Here is an 18,974-nt window from a genome sequence, read left to right as displayed (position 1 = left end):
ATCCGTGGCCCTAAGGTCTGTTTTTCCACTGTTTTTGTTCAAACAGTCTTCTAGGTCATAGAGCCCTGGAGTGTTCACTTGCTGTACAGACATAACTTGTGGTCACTGTGAACCTGAACACTGTGACACTGATGAGTCAAATGCGATAATTGTTACCCATGGTGGACAGTGTTTGGTGGCACTCCCCGGTCGAAACAAGCTTGGAAGCAGGAGTGGCATCCACTTCCGTAAATAACTTGCCTCCGGAAACCCTCTAAAGGATGAAAGTCACTCAAGCAAGAGTCGAGGACTTTTGTTCATAGGGTCACTGAGTCGCCTATGACTAGATGGCACTTAACAACAACAACAACAGTCTGCCCCCAGAACTGAGCTTCACCTCTATGCCCCATGAAAGCCATTCAAAGGCCCCACTTCTCTGGGGACGACCCATCTCTGAATTGGCCTTCATACCAGCTGTGCTGAAGTCACCCCCTTGTAGGGATCTTTGAGTTTTAAACACCCTAATGTGTTTTGTTTTAATCTTTCAGAAAGTCTAGGTTAGCGTCAAGGAGACTTGATGACAGTTAAGTAGTCAGTGCTAAGTGAAAAAGGCTAGTGGTTCAAACTCACCCAGTAGCTTTGTGAGAGGAAGGCTTTGAGTTCTGCACCTATAAAAATTACAGCCCATAGCTTTTCTGTCCTTTGCTGGCATCCAAGATGTGGGAGCAAGGACATGGCGGATCCTCCGGAGCAAAATTCTGGATTTCCCTGGGTCTTCCGGTAGGAGAAGTGATCCACTGTGCTGACAACACAGGAGTCAAAAATGTATATATCATCTCTGTGAAAGGGATCAAGGGACAGCTGAGTAGACTTCCCAATGCTGGTGTGGGTGACCTGGGGATGGCCATGGTCAAGAAAGGGAAACCAGAGCTCAGAAAGAAGGTACATCCATCAGTGGTGATTCGACAGTGAAAGTCATACTGAAGAAACAGTGGGGTATTTCTTTATCTTGAAGATAATGCAGGAGTCAGAAAGAAGGTACATGCAGCAGTGGTGATTCGACAGTGAAAGTCATACTGAAGAAACAGTGGGGTATTTCTTTATCTTGAAGATAATGCAGGAGTCATAGTCAACAATAAAGGTGAGATAAAGTTTCTACCATCACTGGGCCAGTGGTAAAGGAGGGTGCAGACGTGAGTCCCAGGATCGCATCCGATGCTGGCAGTTTCGCATGATTCTCCAGTGCATTTGTAAAAAACGTTTACATCCACCCAATTAGAAAATTATTTACTACCAAAGAACTATAGCCTATAAGATCACAGTCCCGGGGGCTGGCTGGGTCACTGGTATAACATAGCTCATCAAGATAGTGTTCTACATTCTACTATTTTTTGAGTCGCGAGTTTCAGCTGGGGTCTCAAAGGCCGGCAAGCTGCCATTGAGATGCAACTCTTGGAAGCTCCCCATCTGAAGCAAAGAAGAATGAAGCTCTTCCTTATTCTAAGATGTATGGAAACAAACAGTCCAAGCAAGCAACGGCTTTGTGAACTTCAGAAGAACCAGATGGCACTTGGTTTCCACTACCAACTGCTCTGAAAAGGATGACAAAGTATAGTCCTGGAAAAATACGGCAGAAAACTCAAAATCCTAACAAGACCGCACTTACTGGTCTGATCAAGACTGGTGGAATCCCCTCCTAGACCAAGAGAGTCAGTCATTCTTCAAGCTTAGCACTGTGTTCATCCCATACGGCTATTTAACACTAGGGAAGTGCATCCCTCCTTAAAACAATCAACCATACAAGTTCAAAGGGCAGCATTTATCCAGGGGTAAAGGTCAGAAACTAGGAAGGGTCAGGAAGGAAGGGTAAATGAAAATGAGAATGATGAGTAAAGGTTAGACGTATGTCATTACATTGCAAACAATTACACAAAACAAACATGTATAAATTGCTGAATGGCAAACCGATTTGCCCTGTAAAATTTCACTTGAATCACAACAAAACATTTTAGAATAAAAATCACAGCCTAAAAAATTCTATATATTGATTCCGTCTGTCATGCAGGGTCACTACAAGTTGAAATTGGCTCAATGGCACCCAAAAACAACGTCAGTAACAGGTTAAAGCTAGTTACCAGATCTGAGGAGCCCTACTAGCACAGTGGTTGATTGCTCAGTATTTACCCTAAAGGTTCATGGTTCAAAGCTGCCAGCTGATCCACGGGAGAAGGATGTGGCTTCCACAAAGATTACAGAATTGCAAACTCTCTGAGGCAGTTCAATTCTGCCCTTATGGTGTTGTTAGGAGCCTCAGAATTGGCTCAATGATAATGGCTTTGGCCTAGATGCTGCCATGGGCTTCACCAACAGGGGGCACTCAAAGGAGGGAACTTACAGAAAACATGATTAGAAGACACCATTGGTGTCATCCACAGGGAATACTGAGAACCCAAAACAGAGTTTGAGCTCGGAGCTCTTCACAACACCGGGGGCTAATGTTAATGGGTACTGGGTATCTTTTCTGGGTGACAAGAACATTCTAGAATTAGCTGTGGTAGATACACAACTTAGTGGATTTCTATTTTTTAAAAGTATTCTGAACTATACACTTTAAAAGGGTAAATTTTATAATATATATAAATTATATCTTAATTTTTTTTAAAATGAAGAAAACCAGAATCCTGACTGTTAGAAACAAGACCAAGATAATTGAAGCTCTGTCTAATTTGGCAGAGCTGGGCTCACCAACAAAATCTCTCTAGGAATCTGAAGCCTCATACTCTGAAATCATTCCCATCATTTATTCATGGGCTCTAGGGTTCATTGGGGAAGGGGGAGCATAAGGAGAGAATTATTTTTAAAATGTCTTACCTTGTTGCAAGTTGGCCGGACGCACTGCTTATGAAAATTCTTGCTTAAAACCACCTATAATTTGATAGGCTTGTGAAGGAGAAATTATTCTGGAGTTCTTCCCATGAAAATAAAATTAATGGCGTATGACGAGTATTACAAATTAGTCCTTATCTCAAAGGGAAACAGACTTTCTCGGCAAGAACCAGAGATCATCTTTCCCCCTCTGAGTACTTTCCAAAGGGGGTCATTTATTAAAAAGTCATTTGTAGATTCTCCTGATATGAGAGTGGGTTAATCCATTTAGCCAGGGAGGTTTGTGAACTGCTGACCCGTCCATCCTCCCCAGCAGCTGCGAAATTCTTAGTGCTTTGAGGTGGGCAACAGCACAGGAGTGTCTGCCTGCTCTGACATCCTGCTCAGAGAATGGCCCACACGCTAAAAGGAAGGGCCTCCTGCCGCCGTGTTTGATCTAATCCCTGCCGTGGCTGACTGGATGGAGGTAGAGTGCCTGATCCGATCAGGAACAATCAGAAGTTCTTTAAAATCACACTTAGGCTCATGGGACCACCATTCTTGCCTCTTCAGAGAGAAATGAAGTACATTGAAAGAGACATGTGAGGATCTTAGAGAGAGGTAGCGTGGTAGAGAGGCAGCTGGTGTTGCGGGTCTTGGTCCTGCTCTCTCAAGTCTGGGCTTCATCCCCACTTTCTACTTTAGTCTGAGTCCTTGTAATGAATCTGCTTTTTTAGCGTAAGCTGATTATCTGTCCTGCGTGACCAAAAGTTATACAACTGAGGCCCCTTATCTTCTACCATGACTCAAGATTTCAGTGTTCCTAGGGTCACTATGAGATGCTTAAGACTCGACGGCGCTTAACAACAGTAACATCAACACAGAGAGTGATCAGTTGGCCTAGTGGACAGAGAGTGATGCTACCAAACCAAAGGTGGGTGACTTTTAATCCGCGGCCCTCAGGCCTGTGTTTCATTGTGTTTGTTCAAACATTCTTCTAGGTTGTATAGCCCTGGTGTGTCCACTTGCCGTACAGTGGTAACTTGTGGTCACTGTGAAGCTGAACACTGTGACAATGATGTGTCAAACATGTTAACGGTTACCCATGGCGGACAGTGTTTGGTGGCACTCATGATTGAAACAAGCTTGGAAGCAGGAGTGGCATCCACTTCCGTAAGAGCTTGCCTCCAGAAACCCTATGGACCTGGAGAGAGGATAAAAGTCACACAAGTGTTGAGGACTTTTGTTCATAGGGTCGCTATGAGTTGCCTACAACTCGACGGCACTTAACAACAATAAGAAAAGGTCATAGTAGATGGGCCCCAAAGGATTATTGTGTCTTCTGGTAGTGGGACCACAGAACATTGTTGATATCTTATTGTAGACGGTTAGCAGGGTCACCTAGCATTTGAGATTCTTGACCTGGAGTAAGAGATCCACTTGCATGACGTTAAGCAGAATGGGCTTCATTGACACATATTTCAAGATGGACAAGACAAGCAAGGACCAGGCAGAACCAGAGGAATGTGTGGGCTCAAGATACGCTGATGCTGGGAACTTTCTGACCAGATGCTCCTCTGAGACAATGGCCTCTACCATGCTCGCCTTCACTTGCTCAAAGCTCTAAAGTCCCAGGACAGAGTGGCTGACAAGGTAAGTTTAGACCAATCTCACCCTCACAAACCAGGGAGCGAGGACCATCAGCCTCCCGTCTGTGCGTCAAAGTGTCACCAGGAATCACTGCTTGGATACTCACTCTCAAGCTGGGATTTTTTAAATGGAAATTCAGCAAGTTCTAGAAAAGAGGAAGCTGCCAGAATGACCTCTGGCCCAATGCTTTACTTGGATGGCAAGGGAGGCAACAGTGAGTCTGGAATAAAGGACTAAATGTGGAAGTAAAGGAGGAACAAAGTGGCAGGTGTTCTCTGTCCTGAAGAGGCAGGTCCATGAGGATGGCACTCAAAAACCCAGCCTGGACAGACCCCACACAAGCTCACCTTTGCTTAAGTCTTCCACCCTCGGGTCAATTCTGATCCATGGAGGCCCTGAATGCATCATGAGTTATAGTTTTCAAGGTTGTGGGCTTTCAAAAGCAGATCAACAGACCTTTCTTCCAAAGTGGCTCTGGGTGGGTTTGAACCACTAACCTTTGAGTTACCGATCACACCCTTTACTTTTGGGGCCATCCAGAGAATGAACAAGGAGACTTTCAAAAACCATCCTCATTCTTTAGTTCCATGATATTAATGTAACTACACACAGAGAGATCAGTTGGTCTAATGGACAGAAAGTGATGCTACGACACCAAAGGTGGGTGACTTTAATCTGTGGCACTCAGGCCTGTTTTTAATTGTTTTTGGTGAAACATTCTTCTAGGTCATTTAGCCCTGGTCGGTCCACTTGCTGTATAGCAGTAACTCATGGTTGCTATAAAGCTGAACACTGTGACACTGATGTATCAAATACGATAACAGTTACCCACAGTGAACAGTATTTGATGGAACTGCCCGGTTGAAACAAGCTTGGAAGCAGAAGTAGCATCCACTTCCGAAATAACTTGCCTCCAGAAACCCTATGAACCTGGAGAAAGGATGAAAGTTATACAAGCGTTCAGGTCTTTCGCTCATAGGGTCGCTCTCAGTTGCCTACGATTCGACGGCACTTAACAGCAACATAGACTCCTGAATATTCCACCACCACAGAGACTTTATTTCATACACAAATGAGTCAATACTAAATGGTAGGAGGAGGGGACATGCATGTTTTCCTGAAGCCTCTAAATGCTTTCCGTATCAAATGACACAGATCCGGGACTATGGGTTACACTGACAAGCTCATAAATTATGTGCTACTCGCTGACAGTACCAAGGTCTTGTTTTTCTGATGGAGTAATTGATGTTGATTGCAGAAGAAGTCTATGAGCTTGAAGTTGTGTTGTTTACCTGCCAAGGACCTTGAACTTGAGACCTTTCTACTCTGCATGGCGGCACAGATGACGTGTGTAGCATGAATGTTGTCGGGGCACATAAATCAGAGCAGTTACAGTGAGTGGAAAGAGGGGAGGAGGCATCACTAATTGGGATGTCATTGCAAGAGTTCCAAAATGCTAAGAGCAACACAGTGGGTGTCAGGCGTGAAGGCCCAGAAGTGGCAGAATCTGTGCAAAGACCAGCACTCGTGTTCGGAGCCTGGGGTCCTGAGCACACAGTCCTGTAACTTTCTGATTCTGAGGACAGGGGTTGTGTTGTGTTGGAGAATGATTCCAACAGGGAGGGAGACGCACTCCATTCACCACAATATGGTAAAGCAGGCTTTTCCTCCTCTCCAGGAGTCAAAATTTTCAGATGATTCCTTCAGGGGTCCTTTAAGGAGGATAACTGATTACCTGACAAAGAACTTGTAGCATTTCCTCCTCACAATGGAAGATGGGGGGGGAAAAGCTCTTTTGAGCCGAAAAGAAGCCAGTTTTCAAAGGAAACACTGCAAAGTTGACAACAATGGGAACCTTTGGAAACAAAATACCTCTCGCTTTTTGACAAATAAGATTTAATTAAGAGAATCTTCACGCTGGAAAACAGAGGCCCGTCTGCGCCAGGCAGGGACCTGACAGGCTGAGTAATGAGAGTCGCTGAAAGGTGGCCTCTTAATTATTCATAAATGTCCTTGTGCCTGAGTTTCATGGAATCTTTAGTTAATTCCTTATTTCTCACGCCAAACGCTGCCGTGTTACTAAAGGAAACAGTCATTCTCCAAGCAATAAACACAGGTGAAACAGAGAGGCTGAGTTTTCTCCGATAATTATAATCACTTGCAGGGACGTAAACCGAGAGCACTAATGTGTTTTGCAGGGGAGGGATACTCTCTTCTGTAGTCTCCATGTGCACCCACAGCCCTGTATGATCTGCTGTCCCGGAATGCCATGTCAGGTCCTTCCAATCTGCCTGTCACCATCCTACAGTACCCTCTGTGCTCTAGAAGTTTCCATTGGCTTTTCCTGGCAACCCTGATGTCAAGTTCAAGCCCAAGACCAAGATAGCCCTGCTGACCCAACACTAGTCTTCTTGGCTAAAAGTTTCCTGACCAACTGCAAGCAGATTCAGACACTTTAATGATGAAGCTTGGAGGTGAGGGGTGGGAATGATACATACACAGCATTCTACCAAATAATGCAGTGTTCTTGGAGAGGGTTTCATAACCTTCTCCCCCACCACCACCCCAGTAAGATAAACTAAAAAATTGCTTTCAAGTCAGAACAGACTCACAACTGACCCTCCAGGGAGATTTTTCTGAGGCTATAAATCAGACAGGAGGAGATTGCCTAGCTTTCTTCTACAGAGAGGCTGCTGGATTTGAACTACCGGAAAGGATTCATCTCCGAATTAGCAGCACAATTCTCTATAGACTCAGCCACCAGAGCTCCCCTCCAGTAAGATGTTGTTGTTGTTGTTAGGTGCCTGCAAGCCAGCTACAACTCACAGTGACTCTGAAGACAACAGATCTGAAGTTTGTCCTTTGCTGTACCATCTTCATGATCTGCAATATGCCCATTGATAGTCACTGTGTCAGTCTATCTTTTTTTTTCTTCTATAATTATATTTTATTAATTTTCATAAACATTTACAGAGATTTTGGGCTTCCACTCATTCATTGTTGCACTATTCTCTCTACCCTCCTCCCAGTTTGTTCTTGTCCAAATGCCACAGTGCTTGTCAAAGCCAGTTCTGATTAATCTCCTTTGTCAGTGTATCCTTTGCCATTCCCTATCACTCCTCCCTGAGAGAGACTTCACCCTGAGTCATAAGGAAAAGGGGACGGCGTATTCTCTTAGCTACTTCCTGCTGAAAAGGGACGCTGTGGGTTTCAGGGTGAAGATCTTCTCTCACTACTCTAAAGGGCCCCTTTGGCAGTAGGAAACACACAGACCACTATGGAGATTGATTTTGGAATTCAGATGCACTCCCACTGATTGTGCTCGGCTGTACATGTACATATCCTTCAAGATGTATCATGGGGGTGTTGCAACCCAGAAGACACAAATTTGTGTGTCAGTCTATCTTGTTGAAAGTTTTATCTCTTTCCCTGATCCTCTACCTTTCCAAGCATGAGTCCTTTTCCCAAAGTCTGTGAGAGACCAAATTTCGGCGTCCTTTCCCCTAAGAAGCACCCTGCTTGCATTTCCCCCAAGGGTCATTTGTTTACTTTTTAAAAAAATTTTTATTTTATTATTTTTGTGTGGGTGTACCGTCGTCAAACCAGATCTGACTGGTACAAGAGGAGATTGTCCCTCCTTCCCCAGCAGAGCATCTGGTGGATTCGAACCGTGCACCTCTGGGATTGTAGTTGCAGCTCCTTGCCACTAGGCCACCAGAGCTCCCCTGTTTACTTTTTTTGAAAGTCCATGGGATGTTCTGTAATCTTCTCCAACACCGCAAGTCTCAGGCATTGATTCTCCCTCTATCATCCTTATTCATTGTCCAGTAAGATAAGAAGGGAAAAATTCTTCTCAGAAATTTCAGATACATCAGGAGGATGCTGACACCAACCGAGCGTCCTTGGACCATGAATCACCAACTGCTAATCCATGAACTTGCAGCTGCACGGAACTAGGTTAAAGAGAACACGTGTATATTAAACTTCCCTCCTCCAGGTGTTTAACTACCATTTGCTGAACATACTGAGAACCGCACTTCTGTAGCCCCTTTATATATGCCTCCTCTGTAATCACACATCATTCTATGTATAACATGATTATGATGTGATCCTCACCCTATGAAAGAAGTTGGAAAACACCTGGCTTCAGGTAGAATCTGAGAGAGCCCCCTCTCTGTCTCAGCTGGTATGCACACCCTGCCCTCTGCTCTTTTCAGTATGTCTTTATTGCTTCCAGCACTGGGCCCAGTTTGTCTGCTAACAGAGTCTCTCTGGTCTCCCTTGCACTGTGATCAAGCTACTAAAACAGCACTCTCTCGTGCATAAGTTTATACAGCTGTAGGGAGCAGAAAATAATCAGGAAGAGGTCCCCTAAGCTAAGAACACCCATTAAACTAAGCAGGTCCAAAGATGTAATTCTAACCTTGTCATATCCTTACTGCAGTTCCTTCAGAGGCCACCCTGAGGACAGAATCCAAACCCCATCCAGGTTCACCTCTCATCGCTTGGCCTGGCCATGTCAGCCCCACCCCCACCCGCCTCTCCTCTCCTGGTACCTTGGATGTCCCAGGCTCTGGGGCACCTTTGGGCTTTCACCCACACTGCTCCCTCCTGCCAGAATGTTCTCCACCATCAACAGCAATCTTTCTCCTGGTTGTCACCTGCTCACCTGTCAGGTTTCTCATGAAATGTTACCTCCCTGGGAAATTCTTCTGTGCCACTCAGGACCCACCCCAACCCCGAGTCCAGGACCTAGGTCCTTAACCCCTCTTCTTCTGCCTTTCCATCTCAGCCAGGGCCACGTGTAATGACCAGGAGACTTTGCTTTCTAAGAATGAGCCAGAGAGAAGGGAAAAAGGCCATTTGAAGTCAAACTAATTAAATTAGGTACCTATAATTTCACAGCAAAGGGCTTGGAATTTATTTAACAAGCATTTCCTTGTGGTTCAAGGAGCTCAGGTGGCAAACTGTGTTACATGTTGCACTGATAATTAAAAGGTCAGAGGTTTGAATCTACCAGATGTTCTGCAGAGGAGAAATGGGCAGTCCCCTCCCATAATGATTACAGATCAGAAGCCCAAGGCGGGGAGCTGTCTCCCATGAATCAGAATCAAGTCAATGGACATGGGTTTACATGGTACTTAGTAAGGCACTCTTCTCAGGACTTTGCAAATATTAAATCATTTGTTGTTGTTGTTGTTGCTGTTGTGTGCTGTAGAGTAGGAACCGACCCATAGCTGACCCTCCAGTGGGTTATCAGAGGCAGTTGATTACACGGGAGGAGATTGCCCATCCTTCTCCCACAGAGCAATTGGTGGCCTTGATCTGCGTACCTTCAGGACTGCAGCGCAGCTTCTTGCCACTGTAAACAACAGCTCTGAACCCTGTCCTATCCTGTGCCACCCTCACAATCTCTGGCACATCAAGTCCGTTGCCGCAGTGACGGTGTCAAAGCACCAGTTGAGGGTCTTTCTCTCCTTCGCCATCCCTCCATCTTTCCAAGCACAATATCCCTCTCCAAGGATGGATCTCTCCAGAGATATGCCCAAAGCATGTGAGTTATTAAATCATTTACTACTCAATAAAGTGGGTCTGGGTGTCCTGGTGATGCCATGAGTAAGCGTTTGCTGTTAATCACAGGTTTGGTAGTTGGAATCCACCCGCTGCTCCGTAGGAGAAAGATGAGACGATGTGCTTCCCTAAAGACTAAACCCTGGAAACCCTATAAGGCAGTTCAACTCTGTCCTGCAGGGAGCTTTGGTTGGTCTAGTGGTAAGGAACTGCGCTACCATCCCAAAGACATACAGTTCAAATCCACCAGCTGCTCCATGGGGGAAAATAGACATTCTTGCGATTTACTGCCTCTGAAAGCCTACTGGAGGGTCAGCTGTGGGTCAATTCTGACTCAACGCCACACAACAACAACTCTGTCCAACAGGGTCACTCCAAGACAGAATCAACTTACTGGCCACAGGTTTTGGTGACAGTGGGTTCTGTTATTATTCTCCTCACGTTAGAGAGGAGGACTCTAAGGTATAGGATTTATTGCCAGGCCATCAGGCCCCAGTGTCCCTACTCCCAGCCATGGAAGTCTGATTCTTCTCTAAACAAAAGGCTTCATCTACTGGAGAATTAACTAAACCAAAGGAAATGCGTTTTTCCCCCCTTATATTGAACAATGTTTAGGTTCTAGTGCCAAACACAGCCTAGTTACAAGCGCTTTCAAAGAACTAATCAAGGGCTAATTTCTTGCATAAATTTCCTAACAACTTTGCTCCCCACATTAGACATCCTTAGCTTCAGCTTTGACTTTTCAATCCTTGATTAGGATTGGAAGGTCTCCAGGGACCCTAGTGTCTCCCAGGACCACGTCCTCCCCACAGGCTCCTCTCCTTCAGGATCAGCTGATCTTAATCTGCCAGAGCCGCATAGCCATGACCTTGTGGGTGGTTATGCAGATGACACAACCCTGCTCGCTGAAACTGAGGAGGACCTCATGCACTTACTGCAGAGGGTCAAGGACTGCAGCCTTCAATATGGACTGAGGCTCAATGTCCAGAAGACAAAAATTCTCACCACTGGACCAATCGGTAGCATCAGGATGGATGGTGAAGAGATTGAGACTGTTCACAGCTTCAGTTTGCTCAGCTCCCCGGTCAACACTCTTGGCACCAGTAGCCAGCAAATCAAAAAACGTATTGCAATGGGAAAGTCTGCGGTTAGGGACCTCTCTAAAGCACTCAAGAGCAACAGTGTCTCTCTGGAGACTAAGGTGCACCTGATACAGGCCATGGTTTTTGCAATCACTTGTTATGCATCAGAGAGTTGGACAATGACTAGGGAGGATAGAAGGAGAATTGACGCCTTTGAGCTGTGGTGCTGGAGAAGAGTACTGAGTGTACCATGGACTGCCAAGAAAACAAACAGATTCATCCTGGAGAGGGTTAAACCAGGCTGCTCCTTGGAGGCAAGGATTCTGGGGCTTCGTCTGACATACTTTGGACATGTTGTAAGGAGAGACAGGTCTTTGGAGAGGGACATCATGCTGGGCAGAGTGGAGGGACAGCGCAGGAGGGGAAGACCCTCTATGAGGTGGATTGATTCAGTGACTGGGGTGGTCAGGATGGGTGTGTCAGAGGCAGTGAGATTGACACAGGATAGATCAGGGTTTAGGGCTGTTGTACATAGGGTCGCTATGAGTCGCAAGCGACTTGACGGCACATAACAACAACAACAACCTGTTATGTGGAGGACATGGGGCCATGGCTACTCCTCAGCATCTGACTGACACCCACACAGACATCAGTGTAAACACTGACACCCAGGGAGTGTCGAGGTACAGGAGTCTCCTCTGACAGCCAGTGTGCAGAAAGCTTTCCCACTGGTTGTTCACCGGTGAGAGCTCGAAATCAGAATAAGCTGTAGTAGAACAATTTATACCACAGGAATCAGTAGTTACCTCAAGTCGGGCCTTTTTGGTTTAGTCTGAAGTGCTGGTTTACCAGTGCCTCCCGCATGTCTTGGAGAAGGTGCAGCCAGAGTGCTCCTTGAAGGTAAAGACGATGACGTTTCCTCTCACATACTTTGAGCACGTTGCTAGGAGAGGCTATTCCTTGGAGAGAGACACACTTGAAAAGGTGGAGGGCTCGCAAAGGAGAGGAAGAGCCTTAACTAGGTGAGGTGACACAGTGACGGCAACCGTGGGCAAACGGAACCAAAGGGAACTAAATTCTATCTTGTGATGACTTTTCATCTGCTCACATTTCTCCCGTGGAGCAAGATTTAAACCATTAATTGCCCTTTTAGTTAGCACATAACACACTGCACTACCAGGTAGTACTACTCCATCGCCCTCTACTGTCCAAATCCCACCTGTCAAACGTGCACCTGCTTCCCTAGAGGAGGCGCTTGGGTCCTGAGCACCTCTCCTCAGCACCTCTTCACCAACAGCAGCCCTTGGCTTTGTTCTACATTCATTTGATCATCAAAGGAATTTATTGACCCACCACTAAGTGTCGGGAGTTGTCCAAGGTGCTGAAATGATTTGACTCAGGAGCAGCTGGACACCGTGTAGCTGGTGATCTCTGACAAAAGACTCTAATCAAAGACACTTATCGGAGAAGAAAGCAATGTTATAGCTTGTCATAAAATAGCCTGTCCTTTGGCGTCCAAGCACCGAATGTAAATGAGAGTGAACAATTAACGCTTCTCTCAGGTTCAAGCACCGCAGCACAACCCATGTGGTATCTTCACTGTAGCAGAGAAATGGGGACAGGAGGGGAGGGACGAGGAGTCTCCAGCTGGTAGCCTGTCTCCTCCAATCTGTTCCAAATGCCCTTTCAGTCCCAAATCCCACACTTTCAGGCATCAGAGAGACTAACTAGACCCTTCCCTTTCCTTCTTTGGATAATCCACGGGCTCCAGAGGCTCTGCCTCTTCTGGGTCCCCACGGTGCCATAGGGGCCAGTCACTCCGTATCTGAAGCCACTAGGATGCCTCACCTTAAACTCCACCTCACCTTCAGGCAGTTTCTGCCTCCTGTCCAAGCTGTATTTACTTCCTCTGCATCGAGACCAGATCCCAGGAAAGGGGGGCAGAGGGGCCAGACCTGACACACCCTTGAGGTTCTTTCACAAGCATCCCACTATCTCTTGGCGAATCCCAAAGCGTGCTCAGCCAGGCTCACACTCTGAATAATTATTTTCCTGAAGATGACAGCATTTAGGGTTGGGTGGGGCTGTTAATGGTTCAGCCTTGGATTGAGAGTCATTGCAAATGCTTTCAACCATCAAGACATCTTTCATTCTAATTCATTCATTCTTCAGAGGTATTTTTCTTCCTGGGATGCCGATTTAGTCTCCTTTTTGGAGACTTTGTCCGTGTGGAAAATAATTGCCTTAATTGGCTCTTTTGCTTCTCTCTCTGCTGGAGTGTAATCACAGTGTCCCATACACCTGCTGAAGTTAGCAAACGTCATTCCCCCCACAGCCTCCAGTGTCACGGGTGCAGGGACTGCGGAGGGCAGAATATATACCCCTCCCACTCAACCCAAAAGAAATATCCTAATTCCCACACAACAGCAGCTGCTCAGATAACACAATCCAAGACGGAACTCTTCATGTTCCAGAAGATTCGCAGTTGGGAGTTTTTCAAGTTCAAGATGAAGCCTCTTAGTGTGTGTCCCTTAGAGCTTTGGCCCTCCCTGGGACACTGTCCAGGAGTCAGGAGCTGCTCGTTGACCAGCCCTCTTTACATTTCTGTGTCACCTCAGTACCCCATTGTCCCTGGGTCCTGCTTCCCTCCTGGGGAGCAAAGAGATGGACCCACTTGGTGGAGAAGATCACTGCAGGACAGCTTCCAAAATATTGTGCCTCAAGCAAATGGGGACATGACCTGACTTACAGGACTTATCTCTGGGGTCAGCTTCAGCTTTGGGAGGGGCAAGCAGATCTCTCCGGCATGTTACCCTGAGAACACAACCCTTCCAACTGATAAACTTCCTTATAACAGATGACTCCTGATCTAAGAAAGAAAATCTATTCAAGCATAAAAGAAAGAAATCTATAGAACTTAAAACAAAGAAATGGTAGGCAGGATTTTACTTCTCTTGGTTCATATGGCTAGGGAGTTGCACTACTAACTTACAGGAAGCATCTCTGCCAATTTGATGAGCAATCTTCTCCTGCACAATTTACAGCCTCGTAAAAGCCTGCTTAGGGGTCAGCTATGCAGCAATTTGACCCCAGTGAGTGAGAGTTCCTTACCGTGACCTGGTTGGATCTACCATCTGACATGACTACTGTTAGCTGTGGTGTTGTTGGCCCATGACTCTTGGTGACGCACAATGAGGTCGATCATTGTGTTTAGAAGGCTGTCATTGGTTAGTTTTTCAGTAGATCTGTGGGTCTTCCCACCTGAGAATTTTGGTTTTCTTCAATTGTTGCCATCAAGTCTGGCAGGACTCGTAGTGACCCTGTCTATGTGTAAGAGTAAAACTTTCTATGCAGGATTTTTATGGTTGTGACCCTTCAGATCACCAGACCTTCCTTCTGAGGCATCTCTGAGTGGATTTGAACTGCCAACCATTCAATATAGAGTCACACATCTAACCCTTTGCACCACCCCAGGGACCACCCCCTGAGAGAACTGGCCTTTGCTTTATGGCTGAGGACAGGTTGATGACTTTGCTAAACCTCAGTCTTCTTGTCTTTAGAAGACTGTCATTGGAATGTGAAGAGTGATGTGTGATGTGTGCGAGGCTTCCAGACTGAGTCCTACCTGTGTGCTTCATCCTTTCTTCTTTTCCTCTTTCCAAGCCCTCAGAATCTTTCTCTTCTACACAACAGAGAGGCAATTGCTCTTCAAATCCATCTAGAGTTCATGCCTCTGGAGTTAAAGAAGAATTGTGCCCCATTGCCCCTGTCACACAGAGACAGGACGAGGGGAGATGTTTTCACAAAGCAATCAAACTGTCAACAGCTTGTCCCTGACCAGAGTACTTGTTCCTGTCTGATCTATCCCATCTTCTCTTTATTTTATTTCCCTCCATTATTTTTTTCTCTTGAAAAATGCCACAGCTACAGAAAAGTCCAAAATGAAGTACAGCAATGCCCGCATACTCCACATCTTTGATCTCCGTCACCAGCTCGAACACCAGGCCAGCTCGCTGCAGCATCAATGTGTGTCATTTCTAATAGTTGTGCATACAGTTTTCTTTTCTTTTTATTTTTTCTCTTTTTTTTATTTTTTATTATTCTTTTACAGTTTTCTTTTCTGACTGACCCGTAAGGTACAGACAGCATGATGTTTCATTCCAAAACATTTCAGTGTGTGTGTCCTTTTAAAAAAAAATGACCTTCCACAAACTTTCCCAACCATTTCTCAACCATTTCATGTTGCTACAGAAATATAATCTAATATACAGCCCACGTTTAGAGCTCTTTCCTTAATTATAGGATTCTAGCGACGGGCATGCTTCATGCTTGGTTGTCATGACTATTTCATCTTCTAGAACAATGTGCCTTCCTACTTTGTTCTCAAGATATTGACATTTCATGAGCTTTCAGTCAATTGTTTTGGACCAGACAGAATGACGAGGGCAGCGGAGACAAGTCAAAAGAATATGAAACCTGGAGTAAGAAACGCTCACTGGGAGAATTTAGGACTTTGTGAGCATCATAGGAGCTCTGGTGGTGACAGGCATTGTGTATCTATCTATTATGTATGGAACAAGAGGTCGGTGGTTCAAATCTACCAGCTGCTCCTGAGGAGAAAGATGGACAGATTTCTCCCCATAAACCCAATAGTCACTGTGAGTTGGAATCAACTTGATGGCAGCGGATCTGAGCATGTTAAGTGACTGTGAATATATAAAGTAAGGTAGGAATCCAAAAGTGCCAAATATAATAATACCAAAAATAACGGCTAGTAAAGGGGCCATTCTTCTTTATAGCAAAGTGCCAGCTCACAAATGCATATGGCAAAACAGAGGCAGAGAAGTCACCAATTGCAGTCACCAGTGTGATGATAGAGTCAGGAGAGGCTCATCAACGGATGTCAGAACCACTGGGGAAAGGTGCTTGGGGATCAGGATACCCACAGGGTCTCCAAGTGTCACCCATCTACTGTTCAGCAGTGACTAAGGGAAAATAATCCCTTACAGTGGAGGAATCTGCAAAGCTCCTTCTGAGCAAGTACATGAATACTGTAATGTCAACGAGGCCCATGATCCTCACTGTGACGTGACCATTCCATGTGCTTCCCCAGAGAACCCAGCCTAAGACCTGTCTAAACTCAGCTTCCCAGTGACTAACGGGACCGAGGGACAGGAGGACGGGATGTGGGTCCCACCGCTGTGACGGCCGTGCAGAGCCTTCTCAGCAACAATCCCGGATCTTAGTGAGAGACAAGAAGACACGTCCGACCGAGACTTGTTCTGTGCAGGAGCAGCCTGGCCGCGTCTGCCTTCTCCCAGCTTGTCAGCTGGCCCGATGTCTTGAGCTCTGCTTGCATGGGCCCCGTGCTGGGTACCAGGGAGGCCGAGATGGGGGAAAAGATGCTCAAATGCCAGGGTCCCTGAGGGCTGGGACATTTTAAAAATTTCCAAATGATTGCAACTTCCCCACTAACGGGGAAAAACAAACAAGCAAACATATTTTGATGTTTTCTTCTCCTGCTCAGAAAAGGTGAACTGGATTTAAAAACTCCGTCTCTGGAGAGGCACACCGGGGACCAGTTTGTGGCTTTTCCTGGTTTACCACGAGTGATGACTCCGGTAATTGGGGCTGTGACTGTCACGGCTGCCATCAGGGTTTGTGACAGTGACAACATTAAAGGGCATCTCTACGGAGGCAGTAGCAAAGTGCTGCCATAATAAGAGGCTTTAAAAAAAAATCAGGGTCCAAGCCTCTTTCCCGCCCCGCAGCCCTTGAAGAGTCGGGTCCACCATGAGTAGCAGCCACAGGCTCCAAAATCGGCCCAGGCGGCAACGGGGAGCAGGGCCTGTAACAACTGAGCCATCATCTGCTGAGAATTGATTGGCAGAGAAGAGGAACCCACACCTCACCAAAGAAGACTTGCAGGTAGTCAACAAACCCATAAAGAAATGCCCACGATCATCAGCCACTATTGTCAGCAAAAGAGAGACAGATACGCAACAAGATAGATTGGCACGGCAGCTGCAACAATGGACTGACCCATGACCAAAGAGACCACAGGACGGAGCTCTGCCACGGGGTTAAGTGGAAGAACTTGAAACACGAGAAAGACTCAAGTGATAGTGACTGGCTTGAAGGTGGAGTCACTCGGGAAGCAGGAGAAATAGACGAATTCATCACCAGCAAGCTGGGGAGCGACCCATCGTCCCAAATGAGACCCAAGCCACAGGAAGAGTTGAGATTTTAGTCATTTCAGACTCTAAGCAGAGAATCCAGGCCCACTCTGCCAGACTTCCAACCCACGGAGCTGAGAGAACAAATGGAGATTGTTTTAAGCTGCTGAAAGTGTGGTGATTTGTTTCACAGCAACAGAAAAGTATGCACCATCTCTTGATTAGAACAAGGGAAAAAACCAAACCAAACAAACCCGAGCACCTCACCAAAGCTAAATTAAGAGATCTGCAGTGTTTCAAGAAAAATGAGAAGGCATTTTTCTTTGTGGAAATAAAGTACTTACCCATGTATTTAATATGCAAACAAAAGACACTGAGGGTGACAAAAAACGCCATGAAACGTGTGAGAGCAGGACAGCCTGTGATGATGCCATCTAGCCACTTTCCTGTTGCTCCTTTTAGTGAAAAATACAAACACACCCTAGAGATGTTGTAGGTTCCATTCTAGACCACCGAAATAAAGTGAGCGTCGCAATAAAGCAAGTCCTGTGGACTTTTTGGCTTCCTAGTGCACATGCAATTTAAGTTCATGTTATTCTACAGTTTATTCCAGTTGCTCTGGTGGCCTAATAGGAAGAAACTGCACTGCAATCACTAAGGTAAGCGGTTCAAATCCACTAGCTGCTTCACACGAGAAAGATGTGCAATCTCCTCCCTTGTGATTAACTGTCTCTGAAAACCCTCTAAAGGGTCAGTTATGAGTTGGTTCCCACTTGACAGCCCACAACAACAACACAGTCTATTCAGGGAGCCCTCTTAGCATAGTTTGTAGAGAGTTACACCACTGATGCAAAGACTGAGCTTCTTCAAGGGTTCGAATCCACCAGCTGCTCTGCAGAAGAAAAATGTGTAATCTTCTCCAGTACAATTTATGGCCTCGAAAACTCTACAGAAGGGTCAGCTATGAGTCTCCTGTGATTTGATGGCAATGAGAAATGAATGAGTGAGTGCACAGTCTATTTGGAGTGTGATAGCATTGTGGAAAAGTCCGAAATACTGTTGAGAAGTAACAAGATGAGAGACAGAGATGCAAAGTGAAGACATATTTTTGGGATGGGGAAATGGGATGATGAATGGGTTCAACTCAGGGTCACCACACACCTTCAGTGTCAACCCAGTGTATGCAAAGCACAATAAAGCAGGGTGCCTGTATTCTGGCTTCCACCTCCAGCAGGTTTCCACCTTACACAGGTCCCAGCTTTCTCGGTTTCACTGCACAGCTCACTCCCTTGGCCTGCACCCCCACTTAGTCCCTGCACACTTCTGGATGAGTCACTCCCAATGCCAGGGTTCCCCGGTAACCCAAGTTCTCACCTCCTCCCCCACCACTGGACCAGAGACCCTGGGCCCCTTCTCTTTTGGTGAACAGTCTGGCTCACGTTTTCCCAACGACCTCATCCCCCCAGATGCTGAACATCTACTTTGAGGTACTTTCTTCCCATCTCAGTTTGGCTTTGATTTGTTTCCTTCTGGACCCAAGAACCAACCCGAGCAAGGTTTGCTTCCCCCTCAAGTTCGCACAATCAGCCAGCCTAGCGGCACATGCCACCTTAATTACCGTGGTGGAGACGCTGTTGCTGTTGAAACGCTC

At 46.1% G+C, this 18,974-nt stretch overlaps 1 pseudogene; it reads left to right on the top strand.

Moving 5' to 3' along the window:
• The first annotated feature begins 696 nt into the window (after window positions 1-696).
• On the top strand, window positions 697-1,214 carry LOC102867898 (annotated as a pseudogene).
• Window positions 1,215-18,974: the final 17,760 nt, after the last annotated feature.

The sequence above is a fragment of the Elephantulus edwardii genome, unplaced genomic scaffold (assembly GCF_000299155.1).
Source record: "Elephantulus edwardii isolate Elephantulus edwardi_28Jun2011 unplaced genomic scaffold, EleEdw1.0 scaffold00015, whole genome shotgun sequence".
NCBI classification, from domain to species: Eukaryota; Metazoa; Chordata; class Mammalia; order Macroscelidea; family Macroscelididae; genus Elephantulus; species Elephantulus edwardii.
This window is presented reverse-complemented; position numbering and strand designations above follow the sequence as displayed.